At 40.4% G+C, this 14434-nt stretch overlaps 1 protein-coding gene across 2 annotated transcripts in view; it reads right to left on the bottom strand.

Annotated features, from left to right (window-relative positions):
• LOC103025118 (cell migration inducing hyaluronidase 1) overlaps nt 1–14084 on the bottom strand; it is a 216943-nt gene extending 202859 nt beyond the window's left edge. For both annotated transcript variants that reach the window (XM_022669508.2, XM_022669509.2), the window contains exon 1: nt 13904–14084. The gene's annotated coding sequence lies outside the window, so the exon portion shown is untranslated. The remainder of the gene's footprint in view (nt 1–13903) is intronic.
• Between the last annotated feature and the right edge of the window lie 350 nt (nt 14085–14434).

Genomic DNA, 14434 nt, shown 5'->3' with positions numbered 1-14434 from the left:
TGTATCATCCCTTTAACGGCATCCACGCCTTTCATACACAGATAATGAGCCACGCCTGTCATAACACATATCTTGGCACGTTGGAGCAAAGTCTAAACAAACAGCGGGGACTTCTCCCTGAACTCAAGGTCCTTCTGGAATACCTCACAATTAGGAAAAGGGGGTCAAGGCAGGCCTATCATGTGGTCGCTGTAATTGGAGGGAGCAGGCCTGTTTCTAGTGGTGGCCAGCGTCTGAAGAGAATGCCAGGGTCAGACGCTGGAGAGAGATGCCAGGTCATATGTTCCTGAAGGGCCAGTGATTTGTCTTACACTCTGAAGGAATGCCTCTGTTGCTGCAGGGAGAACAACCACGAGAAATGGAGCCATTTATTATGTATGTTGCCTGCCGCCAAAACGCAGTCATTTCCAATTCCCTAATAAATATCTCTCCGTATTGCCAATCTGGAAGTGCAAAGTCTCTACATGTCTTCTCCGGGGCGTGTTTGGTCTGCCGCTGCATTTAATAACACGGCCAGACGTGTGCAGATAGCTCTGTCAAATGTCTCAACGCTCTCGGAAAACAGCGGCGACTGCACAGCTCCCGACACAACTTCTGCTCCCCATACGTAAGCCCTGACTTACATTTCCCCCCTGACTATTAATGATAGCTCCAGGGAAAGGTCTACCAGGAAACTCTAATGCTATAGTCCACTGACCTCAACCAATCATCAATCTGTAAAACTACCTGTTTTTAAAAGATCTCTTTAAAAGAACTGCTTTGCTGCTTTCAGATGCTGATATTTCATCTTTTCCTTCTATCCAGTTGCCAGTCCATTCACTTGCCAAGGCATTTAGTTCCATTCCCTGCTTTGTAGGATCTGCGAGGGTCCAGATGTTACAATACCAGGACCAATGAGGACCAACCAGGACCTGTGCCAAAGACTTTTACTTTACTGACTCACTGTTATGTAAAACATGACAAGACAAGATAGCTTATGCTATCTGTACGCGATGGGCACCATGGTACATTGACCAGCATTGGATTCAATTGTTTCTCCAGCGGTAGAGCGGTGTGCCGCTGCCGCAGAGCAGTGTGCAAAGCGATGCGTCCACCGCCAACTTTTGAACTTTGACCACACAACAAGCCTCTCCCTTGACTGTGGTTGGTGCTAATCCTCTTGTCGATTGATCTTCTACCACCTCTTCCATTCCCTAAATTGGATTGTTTTGGGACCACCCCCTGACTTTGATTGACCCTAATTACTGTTTAATTTGGTCTTAAGCACCACCTTGAACTTTGACAGCTTCTAGTCAGTGTTTTAGTTCGGTCTGAACATCCTCTTTGACTGTGATTGGTTGTAATTATGTCCTGGTTTGTTTTGAGACGTCTTCCTTGACTTTGATTGGTTCTTCTCAATGTCTTATTGGTTCTGAGACCTTCCACTTGACTATGATTGGATCTTCACACTTCCGTGTTCATTTTACAACATTGTTTGTTCTGAGACCTTCCCTGACTTTGATTGGTCCGATGTATTAAAGTGTGTTAAAGACGCACCCTAGGGTGCCATGAACAATTACATTTGTGGAAAGGGGGAAAAGGTGTTCATTTGTTCATTTGATTTGTGATTAAACCACATTTCAGGAACTTGACATCTCACTGTTTTACTGATGCAAAGCATTAATTAAACTGAGAATCTGGCAGGAAAACGTAGCAAATCACTCTACTGCTGATGACCCTACAAAGCTTCTGGAATCTTCTAAAGAGGATCATTATCAGCTCGCTTTTTTCGCTCCTTTAATATTTTATTTCCAGCTGAGAATTACATTAATAACATTTTTACACACTGCAAAAAAACGAGGAAAAAAAATCATTTAAGTCCTCAAATGAAGCCTAACCAGTCGACAAACGAAGGCGGTCCCCCGCGGATATTAATCACCACATTCACTCATGATTTTCTGCCCTGTTTTCAATATTCATGCCAATATTCCTGGACCCACATACGTATTCATTTGCATGGAAATGAGCCGAGGTGGGGAACGGTGAGTGTCGTGACACTTTGTGGATGAAGGCAAGTCACTCTGCGGAGCGTGGACTGGAATAGAAAAACCTCCTCCATACTGAGACCACAGCTTGGACTGAGACTCAAGCATTCTAAAGCACTGCCACTATGACTGGGAGATTGTTGATTCGAATCCCGATCATGCAGCTTGCCATCAGGAGCCACGAGAGAGCACAATTGGTCTTGCTCTCTCTGGGTGGGTAGATGATGCTCTTTCCCCTCATCATTCCTAGGGTGATGTTGATCAGCACAAGACATCTGTGAGCTGATGTATTGGAACCGAGTCGGTGCACTTTCCTCCGAGTGCGCTGTGATGCTACTCAGCAATGCTGCATCAGCAGCAGTTCGAAAAAAGAGACGGAGTCTGATTTCACATGTATCAGAGGAGGCATGTGCTAGTCTTCACCCTCCTTGTGTTGTGGTATCACTATTGATTGGGATATACAGCTTGTATATACAGGATATACAACAATTGGTCTAGCTAAATTGGGTGGAAATTAAAATTAAAAAATTATAAAATATATAAATAACTGCCTCACTTTTCGTTTTTTGCAAATCCAAATTTATGTAGATAAATGTCAGTCTAGATGCTCTGGAAGTTTAAATCAGATTTCTAAAGAAATGTTAAAATCTGATTTCAGGGTGAAGAGTGTCCACACTGAGATCTATCCTCAGATGCATTCAGGAACCTCCCACTGTCTAAGATTCTTTGAAAACATTGCCTTGATGTAAAAAAACAAAAAAAAAAACACCTTTTGACTGTGATTGGTCCTAATCAATACTTTATTTTCTGTCCAAGACCTCCTCTCTGGCTGTAATTGGTTGAAATCACTGCCTCAATTGTTAAAGATCTTTCCTTGATTTTGATTGGCCCTAATAACTGATTTGTTTGTTCTGATACTTTCCCCTAATTGTGATTGGTCCTAATCACTGCTTCACTTTGTTGTGAGATCTTCCCTTGACTGTGATTGGTTTTAATACGTGCTTGTTCTGATACCTCCTGTCTGACTGGGATTGGTTCTAATCACTGTCTTTTTTATATTGAGACCTCCCCCTGACTGTGATTTGTCCTACTTACACATTTGATTGGTCTTAAATCTACTCCAGACTGTGATTGGTTCTAATTACAAATTTGAGTATTCAGAGACCTCCCCACAATTTTGATTGGTCCTAATAACTGGTTCTTTTGTTACAAGACCTCCCCTTGACTGTGATTGGCCTTAGTCACTACTTTGTTTAGTCCAAGACCACTTTTCTGGCTGTAATTGGTTGAAATCTGTGCCTTGGTGGTTTTAAGACCTTCCCTTGTTTGTGATTGGTCCTAATAACAGATTTGTTTGTTCTGAAACTTTTTCATTGCTTCACTTATTCTGAGACCCCCTTTCCCCAACTGTGTCCTGATGAATTGTTCTTTTGATTTGAGACCTTCCCTTGACTGTGATTGGTTTTAATACGTGCTTGTTCTGATACCTCCTGTCCGACTGGGATTGGTTCTAATCACTGTCTTTTTTATATTGAGACCTCCCCCTGACTGTGATTGGTCCTACTTACACATTTGATTGGTCTTAAATCTACTCCAGACTGTGATTGGTTCTAATTACAAATTTGAGTATTCAGTCCTAATAACAGGTGTGTATGATCTGAAACTTCTTTCTGACTCTGATTGGTTCTAATAACTGCTTTTCTCTGACTGTGATTGGTTTTAATAATTGTTTTATTTGTTTTGATAACGTCCCATAATTGTAACTGGTCCTAAAGTGCTTTGCTTGTTCCGATACCTCATACCTGACTGTGATTGGTTTTAATCACTGTCTTTTTGCATTGAGACCTCTCCCTAACTTTAATTGGCTCTAATCCCTGATTCTTTTGTTTTAAGACCTCCCCTTGACTGTAATTGGTTCTAATCACCATCTTCTTTGTTTTGAAACCTTTTACTTACTTTGATTGCCTTGTAGTTTTGGGACCTCCTTGGACCAATTCTGCCTGACTATAATTGTTCCTAAACACTGCCTTGTTTTGATACCTTCCCTCTTGATTGTGATCGGCCCAAATGACTGCCTTTAGTTTTGAGACCTCCCCTGACTAGATTGGTCCTAATCAGTATGAAGTTTGTCCCAAAACCTGCACTGATCTGTGATTGGTCCTAATCAATACAAAGTTAGTTTCAATACCTGCACTGAACTGTGATTGGTCCTAATCAGTATGAAGTTTGTTCTAAGACCTGCACTGACCTGTGATTGGTCCATTACCCTTGTATTAAGAGTATTACTGCTCTTAATCACTGTCTTTTTTGAGACGTCCCCTTGATTGTTATTGGCCCTAATGACAAACCCCATGTCCTAAGATATTCCCTTTTCTGTCATGACCAATGCCCCTTTTGTTTTAAGACCCCCCCCTTGATCGTGATTGGTTCTTATCAGTGCCATGTTTGCTCTGAGACTCTTGTTTTTAAGACTTTTGTTTTGAGACCTCTATTAGATTATGATTGGTCTCTGGTAATGCCTCTTTTTGTTTTGAGACCTCCCCCCTCCCCCCGCTACTAATCACTACCTTAATGTTTTGAGGTCTCACCTTGTCCTAATACCTTCCCCCTGTCAGTGATTGGTCCTAACCAATGCCTCTTTTGTTTTGAGACTTCCCCTTGACTGTGATTGGTCCTAATCACTGTTTTGCTTGTACTGAGGTCTTCTCCCACAAGTACAGGCTGGTTGTAATGTGGTGGTGTTTCTGTGGTTTGTTTAGGAACCATGAGAACCTGTTTGATCAGGGATGAGTCACTCGTTATCTGAGGTGATCTGGAAAGAAGAGCATGCTAACCTCCTGAGTCACCCAGCTCACCTGACCAACAGGTGGAGTTCATACTGTAAAACTAACAGTACTCACATTTATTACCTTCCTATCTCTCTCTCTTTCTCTCTCTCTCTCACACACTCACACGCTCTCACACATACACTCAGAACCCCTCAGTTCCACCAGAGAGTGAAACAAAGAGGAAAGAGAGACAAAGAATAAACAACAATAGAGAAAAACATATTAAATCTAGAGAAAGAAGAAGAAAATTTGGAGACAGACAAGAAAGACAAAGCATGCAATAAGAGAGTGAGGAAAAGAGAGAGAGAGAGAGAGAGAGAGAGAGAGAGAGAGAGAGATGGAGAGCAGAAGAGATCAAATCAATGAGATAGAGGGAGAATAAGAAAGTGAAAATACACATACAAAGAAATAGAGAGAAATGGACAGAATAAAGGGAAAAAGGAGTGTGAGAGAGAAAGAGAGAGAGAGAGAGAGAGAGAGAGGTAAAGACAGAAAGTTAGAGCGAGAGGAAATAAAAAAAGAGAGGAAGAGAAGAAGATAAAGACATGGAAGAGAAAGCAAGAAGAGAGAGGGAGAGAGAGAGAGAGAGAAAACAAGAGACAAGGACAAAATAAATAGAGTAAAATAATGAAAGAAAAAAGACAGAGAAAGAAAAAGAGGAACATAAAAGGCAGAAAGAGTGAGAGTAAGACAAAGAGCAAAAGAAAGTTAGAGCGAGAGGAAATGAAAAAGGAGAGGAAGAGAAGAGGATGATGTGGAAGAGAAAGCGAGAATGCAGGAAGAAACAGAGAAATACAGAGAGAGAACAAGAGTGGTAAAAAAGAAAAAAAAAACAATGAGAAAGTGACAGAAAAAGAAAGAAGACAGGAGTCTCAATATGAACGGTACCTTCTGAGAAAAGAGCTCAGTAATCTCACATGGATGTGTCTTTTTTGAGGTTTAGTATAGATCTCATATGGAGTCTGATGTCTCACATTGTGCTCATTTGCATTTGCCACAATAATAGCCTAAATAACACAGGAGTCTCACTATGAACTCAACTGTTTCTGCATCTAGAAGCTGAGAGGCTTTTAGATTTAGCTTAGATGCTAATTAAGCAATAGAACACGAGAGGGAGTGTGTTATCACCAATAACATCACGGCTGTGATTTGGTCGTAGATCACAGCCGTGATGTTTTTCGTGATAACATACGACCTCGAGTGCTCTATTTCTTTTATACAACAGTTTCTTTTTTACAAAATGAATGAAGAAAAAAATCGAAGAACTTTAAGAAATTAAGAATGAATATGCTTTAATATGGACTGTGCCTTCCTCCAAAAAAGTAGTTCCACCACAATTGTAACAGAACTGAAACTTAACTACAAAACGGTGTATGGTTTATACAGACTAACACCATGAAAGTTAGCTTGAAATTAAAATTGGGAATAAGCGAAGATGTTAACGCTAGGGCCCTGAAATGGCGCTGATACTCTCCTCTCCTGCTCCGTGGAGTCGTCTTCAGGTGAACGCTGCACATTTTTAGAGCATTTCTGCCTGTTTTGCTGGGTCATGTTGGTTTTAGCTAGGCGGTTGGACTGTGGTTAGGTTAGCGTAGCTTGCTTTAGCTCAGCATTAACTTAGCCTAGCCTGGCTGGTTAGCGTTCTGGCTGTCAGACAGCATTAGCCGAGCAATTTTCTTTACCTTTTTTCCACAAAAAACAGCCAGCGCTACGGGCGAGCGTGTCATTGTTTAGCGCTAGCCTGTGCTAAGCTAACGCTGCCGCTGATGCCATTGATGATTCTAAGCTGTCCTGTGTATATAAGCCGTTACTCGGCAACGCTTCGGCGGAGTGATACAGGTTTAGTGTGAGAAGGCCGTGCTGTCATCACAAATATCATCACGGCTAGAACACTTCTCAACCAATCAGATTGTGAGGTCAGAACTGACTGTTGTTTAAATATTGGATATTGCATTCTAAAATATTTGCTACAGTTAGATTAGATTAGTATTTATCAGGCATGTGATTCAGTGGAGGTTTGAAGCACATTAAAGATTTAGTAGGTGAAATTGTACGAACATTTCACACGTTGTTTCTGTGAGGAAGTCGACCTCTAAATAAAACCTCTGAGTGAGAATCACAAATACGTCTCCTGAGACATCAGACATCAACATTTCAGCTTCTTCCTCTCAGAGCAACAGAGAGAAAGAGAGAGAGAAAATAGCATAGAAACAGACTGAGATAAAGTAAAAGAGAGAGAGAGAGCGAGGATGTGAGGGAGGGACATTATGAGCAGAGCGGTGTTTTGGGGGGGGTGTTGGATGGTGGTGGTGGGTGCTGTAACAGGACATCTGTCAGCCTCCACCTGTCTGTAAGTAGGTCAGGCAGAATTCCGCCATTTAGGCTCAGAGGTGTTTAATGTACAGCCCAAAATAACCTGCAGTCAGGAGGAGCAGGATTATACCCCAGCGCTCACGTTCCCTCCACCCTACAATAAACCAATTACAACCGGCCTCGAGCTCCACCTCCATCTGACTCAGTCTCAGCCACGGTGGCATCTCCAGACTTACAATAGTAAAGTTTTTTTCAGAAAAAAAGAACCTGTATCATCCCAAAATCTACTGTTCCACCGCTTTATAGTACTTACATTTTTCAGATTATCAAACAGACGTCTTTAAAAAAAATTACAAATTCATTTCTAAAGCTTTGGGACTCCAGTGAACCACAATAAGAGCTATTATTCACAAATGGAAAAGAAAAAAAACACGAAACACTGGTGAACCTTCCCAGGAGTGGCTGGCCTACCGAAATTACTCCAAAAGGGCATGGACAACTCATCCAGGAGGTCACAAAAGAACCCAGAACAACATTTAAAGAACTGCAGGTCTTAGTTAGGTGCCTCAGTTAGGGTCAGTGTTAATGATTTAATATATTTATTCATGATATTATCACACAGCTCTGGAAAAAAATATGAAACCACTTAAAAGTGATGGGTTTCTTTGATTTTACCAAATTGAAAACCTCTAGAATATAATCAAAAGGAAGAAGGATGATCACAAGCCATCAACCAAGCAGAACTGCTTGAATTTTTGAACAAGTAATGGCCTAAAGTTTAAAAAGCAAAAAAGCAGTTCAAAATCAGTGTGTAAGACTGGTGGAGGAGCACATGGTTCTCCAAGGTGCATGAAAACTATGATTGAAAACCAGGGTTGTTCCACTAAATTTTGATTTCTGAACTCTTAAAACTTTATGAATATGAACTTTTTGTTTTCTTTGCATTATGTAAAGTCTGAAAGCTCTGCATATTTTCCTGCAAAAAATGCTCTAAATGACAATAATTATTAATAGGAATTTGGGAGAAATGTTGTCTGTAGTTTGTAGAATAAAAAACAATGTTCATTTTACTCGAACATATACCTATAAATAGCAAAATCAGAGAAACTGATTCAGAAACTGAAGTAGTCTCTTAATTTTTTCCAGAGCTGTACGAGTTTACCATGAAAACTTTCACGTTAACGATAAAAGTACCACTTATCTTACAGCCCTAATTATCGCTGCTACATAAACCCACACAAGTGTCAAAAATAGACTTAAAATGTATTAAATAAAGGGACAAATATCTATATCGTGAGATTTCACCACTTTAAATTATATAACTATGTAACTACAATGAACTGATGAGACCTTCTCTAAAGGCTTTTTGAAGGCCTGCAAGTTTCCTTCTGGATCTTTTAGCCATTTAACGCCGCATTAGAAGACAGTTAAGGTTTATGCCACTTATTAAAACACACAAGTTAACCAAAGTCAGACAGAGAGCGCACACTGTCATTACTTCATTAATTCCCTTGTTCTAAAAAAACAAAGACGCCTCGCAGATTCTCCGCCGTTAATTAACAGCTTTAAGAGCGGTGGGTCAGGGGGAGTCTCCAGGCGCCAGCATCGAGAAAGAGGAGAGCGCGAGAGCGGCTGCTCGCTGTGATTTCACACGCCATTTGGTGTCTGACGGAGAGGAATAAAGAGCAACTTGTTCGTGGGACTATTATATACGAAAACAGAGTGACGAAACTTAAAAAAAAGGCAACGAAAAGAAGAAGAACAACAACAACAACAGCAACTCAGTGCCAATGTAGCTGCCATATGCTTTACTACCACCACCACCACCGCCGCCGCCACTGCTGTTATGTACAGTATGCGGTGTGTGGAAGTTCTGTATAATAGTTTCAGGGTGGCTGCTGCTGTTTTTAGCCATGCAGTGTCTGTATTTATAGCGTCTGAAAACACTCCAGCAAGTCTGAGCCGAGTCTTTCTATCATACTTAAAGGAAAAGCTCAGCAAAACTCGTATACAGTACAGAAAGTGTGATACAGGAAGTACAGGTGCATCTAAAAAAAAATTGTCTATCATTGAAAAGTTACTTTATTTCAGTAATTCATTTCAAAATGTGGTCAATTTAAAGCCTTTATTTCTTATATTGTTGATTTTATTATTGATTATTATGGTTTACAGACAATGAAAATCCAAAAATCAGTGTCTCAAAAAATTAGAATTCCTGCTGGAAAATGAAAGCCACACACAGTCCATGCTGATTGAGGTCTAGTGTGAAGTTTCTACAATCAGTGATGGTTTGGATAAAGAGACATGTCATCTGCTGGTGTTGATCCACTGTGTTTTATTATCAAGTCTAAAGTCAGTGCAGTGAAATGTTTTCCCACAAAATCTTACAGCACTTCATGTTTCCCTCTGCTACTGACAACTTTTATATAGAGAAGCGGATTTCATTTTCCAGCAGGATTTGGCACACTGCCCACACTGCCAAAAATACCAATTGGGCTAGTAATATAATATTCTAATTTTTTTTATTTTATTCTAAAATAAAAAACTAAGCTAAGCAAACAAAACTTTTTCTTTCAAAGTCAAACACATGCTGGATGTAAATCTACACAGATTTCTGTCCTGAAAACTGTTTATTTGGGTGAGTGAAGTGCTTCCGATTATTTAAAGTAAGCTTAGATATCCACATCACATTAGCAGCTAGCCGCTAGCGCTAGTAACTGCCACCCAACAGCGCTACACTGAGGAACCCTGAGTGTAATTTAATTTACTTAGTTACTTAATTTTTACTTAGTTACTTAATAACTTAATAAGTAGTTTATTTAATTTATTTTAAATGTTACATGATACATTGCACATTGAATTACTGTAACACTGTTGTTTTTAACACACTTTGCTAAAAAAAGTATATTTGGAAATAAGTATTTTAGAAGTATATTGAATTACATTAAACTAAAAGTGTACTTCATAGTAGTCTATTTATTTAAAATACACTATATAGTACTTTTTTAAAAAGTATGATAAAAGTTATTTTAAATTATACATAAAATAAATCGGTTAGTATATTTACAGCATACTTAAACATTTCTGAATACAATTAAGTATATATTTATTTTCACTAGGGTATAGAATAGATATAGAACACTGTGTAACTGTGTTACTTCAGTAAATGGACACAAAAATAAACTTCCACACAGTTTTTTTTATACATTTTTAAGCAAATTAATTAAGATTTCGATCATAAATGAATAGAAAATAAATTAATATCAGTCTGAATTGAATGTTTGTTAGCGATATTAGCCTAGCATGTTCTGTTATACACAAAAAAAGCACACTTCTTCAGATACCAAACATGTCTTGACTGATCAACTGTGTCTGAGGTCATGATGAATTATGGTAATTTGATATTTCATAAACATGCAGTTTGCACAATAAGCTCAAACTGTTTAAAACAGAGAAAATTCAATAGTTCTTGAGCAAATGTGGACCTTGAATCCTGTCAGTTTTGAGTCCTGGACTTTGTAATCTTTGGTAGGTGTGACGCTACGTGGCCAGTTAGATTAACTGTTCCCTTAACTCTAAATATTGGAAAATTGATTGAAGGTCCAGATTTGAAGATATGGGCCATAACCATATAGAATGACCATAAAGAATCGTGTTTATAATACAGAATATTAGATATCTCAAGCAGAAACAACTACAAATGGCTCTTTATAAAATCAAAAGTGGTTCTTCTCTGAGCTCAAGCTCAAGAAGCAGCTGAAACACCTCTAATTTTCTTGTGATCTACATCAGCAGTGCAAAACTAAAGCAGCATACTTGCGAGCAACTCCCGAAACGCATCTGATTGATTAACTGCACTGGCACGATGACACCAGTGTGCCACTGGCACTGCTGGCACATTCCCATACTTAAGTAAGAGGAGAAACAGGCTGGTACAGAGGGATCTAAACAGCTGAGGGCTGCTGGCATGCCGCCAGCCGTGTGATGATTACGGAAAAGCTTGCAGATCCAAACGCAACAGGCTAGTTCAAGTGCATTCTTTTCTATGTGAAACTTGCGTGCGCCAAATCAGCCCGCAGCTCACACACTCACACACACACACACACACACACACACATAGACACACTCACATATGCAGCGCCTGCTGCCAAGACTGTCAGTAGCTGGAGGTCAGTGTTACGGACCAGCTGCAGGATTAGAGCTGTAACCAGTGAACGCACAGCATATCATAAGATCACACTGTGGGGAGTGGCAGCTGCCAACCAGGGCCGGCGATGCCACCACACTCACGAGAAGCTCAACAGAGCACCATAAGCTTATCTAAGAGCATCCAGCGCCAGCCAATAAGCATGTGCTACAAAACTGGTGTTAATAAAGTGGACACTTTATTAGAAACACCTGCTTTATAGCCTACTAAAACTCAATGCCCACTTTATTAGAGACACCTGATTTGTAAGCTTCTACTCATTGGCCACCTTATGAGCAACTGCTTTGTAGGCTCCTAAAACTCACTGGCCAATTTATTAGAAACACCGGCTTTATTTGCTACTGCAATTTACTAGCCACTTTATTAGAAACTCCTACATTATAGGCTACTTCTCATTGTGGACACTTTATTAGAAACACCTGCTTTGTAGGCTTCTTCTCATTGTGGCCACTTTATTAGAAACACTTATTTCGTAGGCTACTTCTCATAGGCAACTTTATTAGAAGCACCTGCTTTATAAGCTACTGCATTTTACTGGCCACTTTATTAGAAACACCTACATTATAGGCTACTTTCCACTGGCACTTTATTAGGAACAACAGCTTTGTAGGCTACTTCTCATTGTGTCCACTTTATTAGAAACACTTATTTTGTAGGCTACTTCCCATTGTGGCCACTTTATTAGAAACACCGGCTTTATAAGCTACTGCATTTTTCTGGCCACTTTATTAGAAACACATACATTATAGGCTATGTCTCACTGAAAACTATATTAGGGACAGCAGCTTTGTAGGCTACGTCTCATTGTGGCCAATTTATTAGAAACGCCTACATTATAGGCTACTTCTCATTGTGGCCACTTTATTAGAAACACTTATTTTGTGGTCTACTTCTCATTGGCAACTTTATTAGAAACACCTGCTTTATAGGCTACTTCTCATTGTGGCCACTTTATTAAAAACACCTACATTACAGGGTAATTACACTCATTGGTCACACCTGACATGCAATTTAAATTACTGGCCACTTTATTAGAAACATGTACATTATAGGCTACTTCTCATTGTGGCCACTTTATTAGAAACACCTGCTTTATAGACAACTAAATCTCAATAGCCAATTTATTACAAACACATACATTATAGGCTACTTTTTAATGTATGTGTTTGTAATAAATTGGCTATTGAGTTTTAGGACACTTTATAAGAAACACCTGCTTTTTAGGCTACTGCACTTTACTGACCACTTTATTAGAAACACCTGCATTCCAGGCTAATTACACTCACTGGTTACTTTATTAGAAACACCTACATTATAGGCTACTTCCTATTGTGGCCACTTTAATAGAAACACTTGTTTCATAGACCACTACAACTCACTGGCCACTTTATAAGAAACACTTACATTATAGGCTCTTCTCACTGTCCACTTTATTAGAAATAGTTACATTATGGGATACCTCTCATTGTTCACTTTATAAGGAACAGCTGCTATGAAGGCTGCTGCAACTCACTGGACACTTTATTAGAAACAACTACATTCCAGGCTAATTATATTCACTAGTCACTTTATTAGAAACACATAACTTGCAATTGTGATCACTGGTCACTTAATTAGAAACACCTGATTTATAGGATACTACAACTCACTGGCCGCTTTATTAGAAACACTTATGATATAGGCTACTTCTCATTTGCCATTTCATTAGAAACACCTGCATTACAGTCTAATTACACTCACTGGCCACTTTATTAGAAACACACATTTGTAGGATAGTTCTTCTCACTGGCCACTTTATTATAAACACCTGTTCCGAAGATATAAAGGTGTTTCCATTAAATTGGTCAATAAGTCAAACCACAAATTACTGTAGGTGTTTTCAATAAAGTGGCCACTGAGAGTAGATTCAAAAGTCACAATTAATGCTTTATCGTGTCAGCAAAGCGAGAAATGAATAATCTTACCAGTGGGCTTCATGATGAAAGACGCAGCAACAGATAAAGATGTTCCTCAGTATCTTTCATTTCAGGAGGATTTAGAAACGCGAGGTGTGCGAGTGGAGGTGACAGCATTACCCAGCAACCCGGCGCACGGTGCAGGTGATGGGTTACCTGTTCTTGCCCCCTGCTGGTGCAGGTTGGGGGTCAGAGGGGGATATCTGCTTCCCCACTTCAAACCTGAAGCTCGCGCGTCCGTGCGTAAAATGCGCGTGACGGCTCGCCTTTGCGCGTAATAACGTTATTACCGGTGCAACCAAGCCCCTCTCGCGGACTCAACGTAGGCATTGCAGCTGAGCGCATCCTGGATGCACACTGGATACTATGCAAGCTCCTCTCACGCGCTCGAGAGGCACACACTGTAGTGCGCGCGCAGAGACGCCTTTGCCTTTGAAGCCATGCAACTCAGTTACAGTTACCCTCAGTGCAACCAGTGCACACATGCATTCACCATCTGCACGAGCCCAGTAGATATAACCTAAGCGTGCCCCAAAAAAAGGCTCGTTCTGCTTCTCTCCAATAAGAAACACTCACCTGCGTCTGGTGCACGCGTCTAGTCGTGTACGGGTGGATGGATGGATGGACTGATGGACGGATGGACGGACGTCTGCGTGATGTTTTCCCACCTCCACCAGTAAGGCATACAAAGTCCAGAGGCACGCGCCAACCTGTAGCACCAAGAAAAAAAAAGCAAGAGAAATCCAAACACAGCTTCTGCACGAGCCGGTATTTATAGTGAGCGCTCGAGCGCTGTTTACAGCGTGCTGGAAAGGTGGGAGGGGTGGAGGGGTGAGGGGCGGAGGCTCGACTGCCTTGGCCACGCCCATTAGACGCTGACTGGCTCTCTGAACTACCAAAGCTGCGTCTGGGTTGGAGTGGGATGGGAAAATCCTTTGACCACGCCCATCGCGAGCTAATAGGTTGCATTCATGCATATTTTTGCGTTTCATTTGGATTTAATTTACAGTAAAGAGACTAAAATTACTCTCGCGAATACTAATAGATGGTGAAGTACAAAGTTGTGCAACGGAATGATGAATGACGCTGGTTCTAGAGAAATGGCCA

Source organism: Astyanax mexicanus, chromosome 16, assembly GCF_023375975.1.
Source record: "Astyanax mexicanus isolate ESR-SI-001 chromosome 16, AstMex3_surface, whole genome shotgun sequence".
In the NCBI taxonomy this organism is placed as follows: domain Eukaryota; kingdom Metazoa; phylum Chordata; class Actinopteri; order Characiformes; family Acestrorhamphidae; genus Astyanax; species Astyanax mexicanus.
This window is presented reverse-complemented; position numbering and strand designations above follow the sequence as displayed.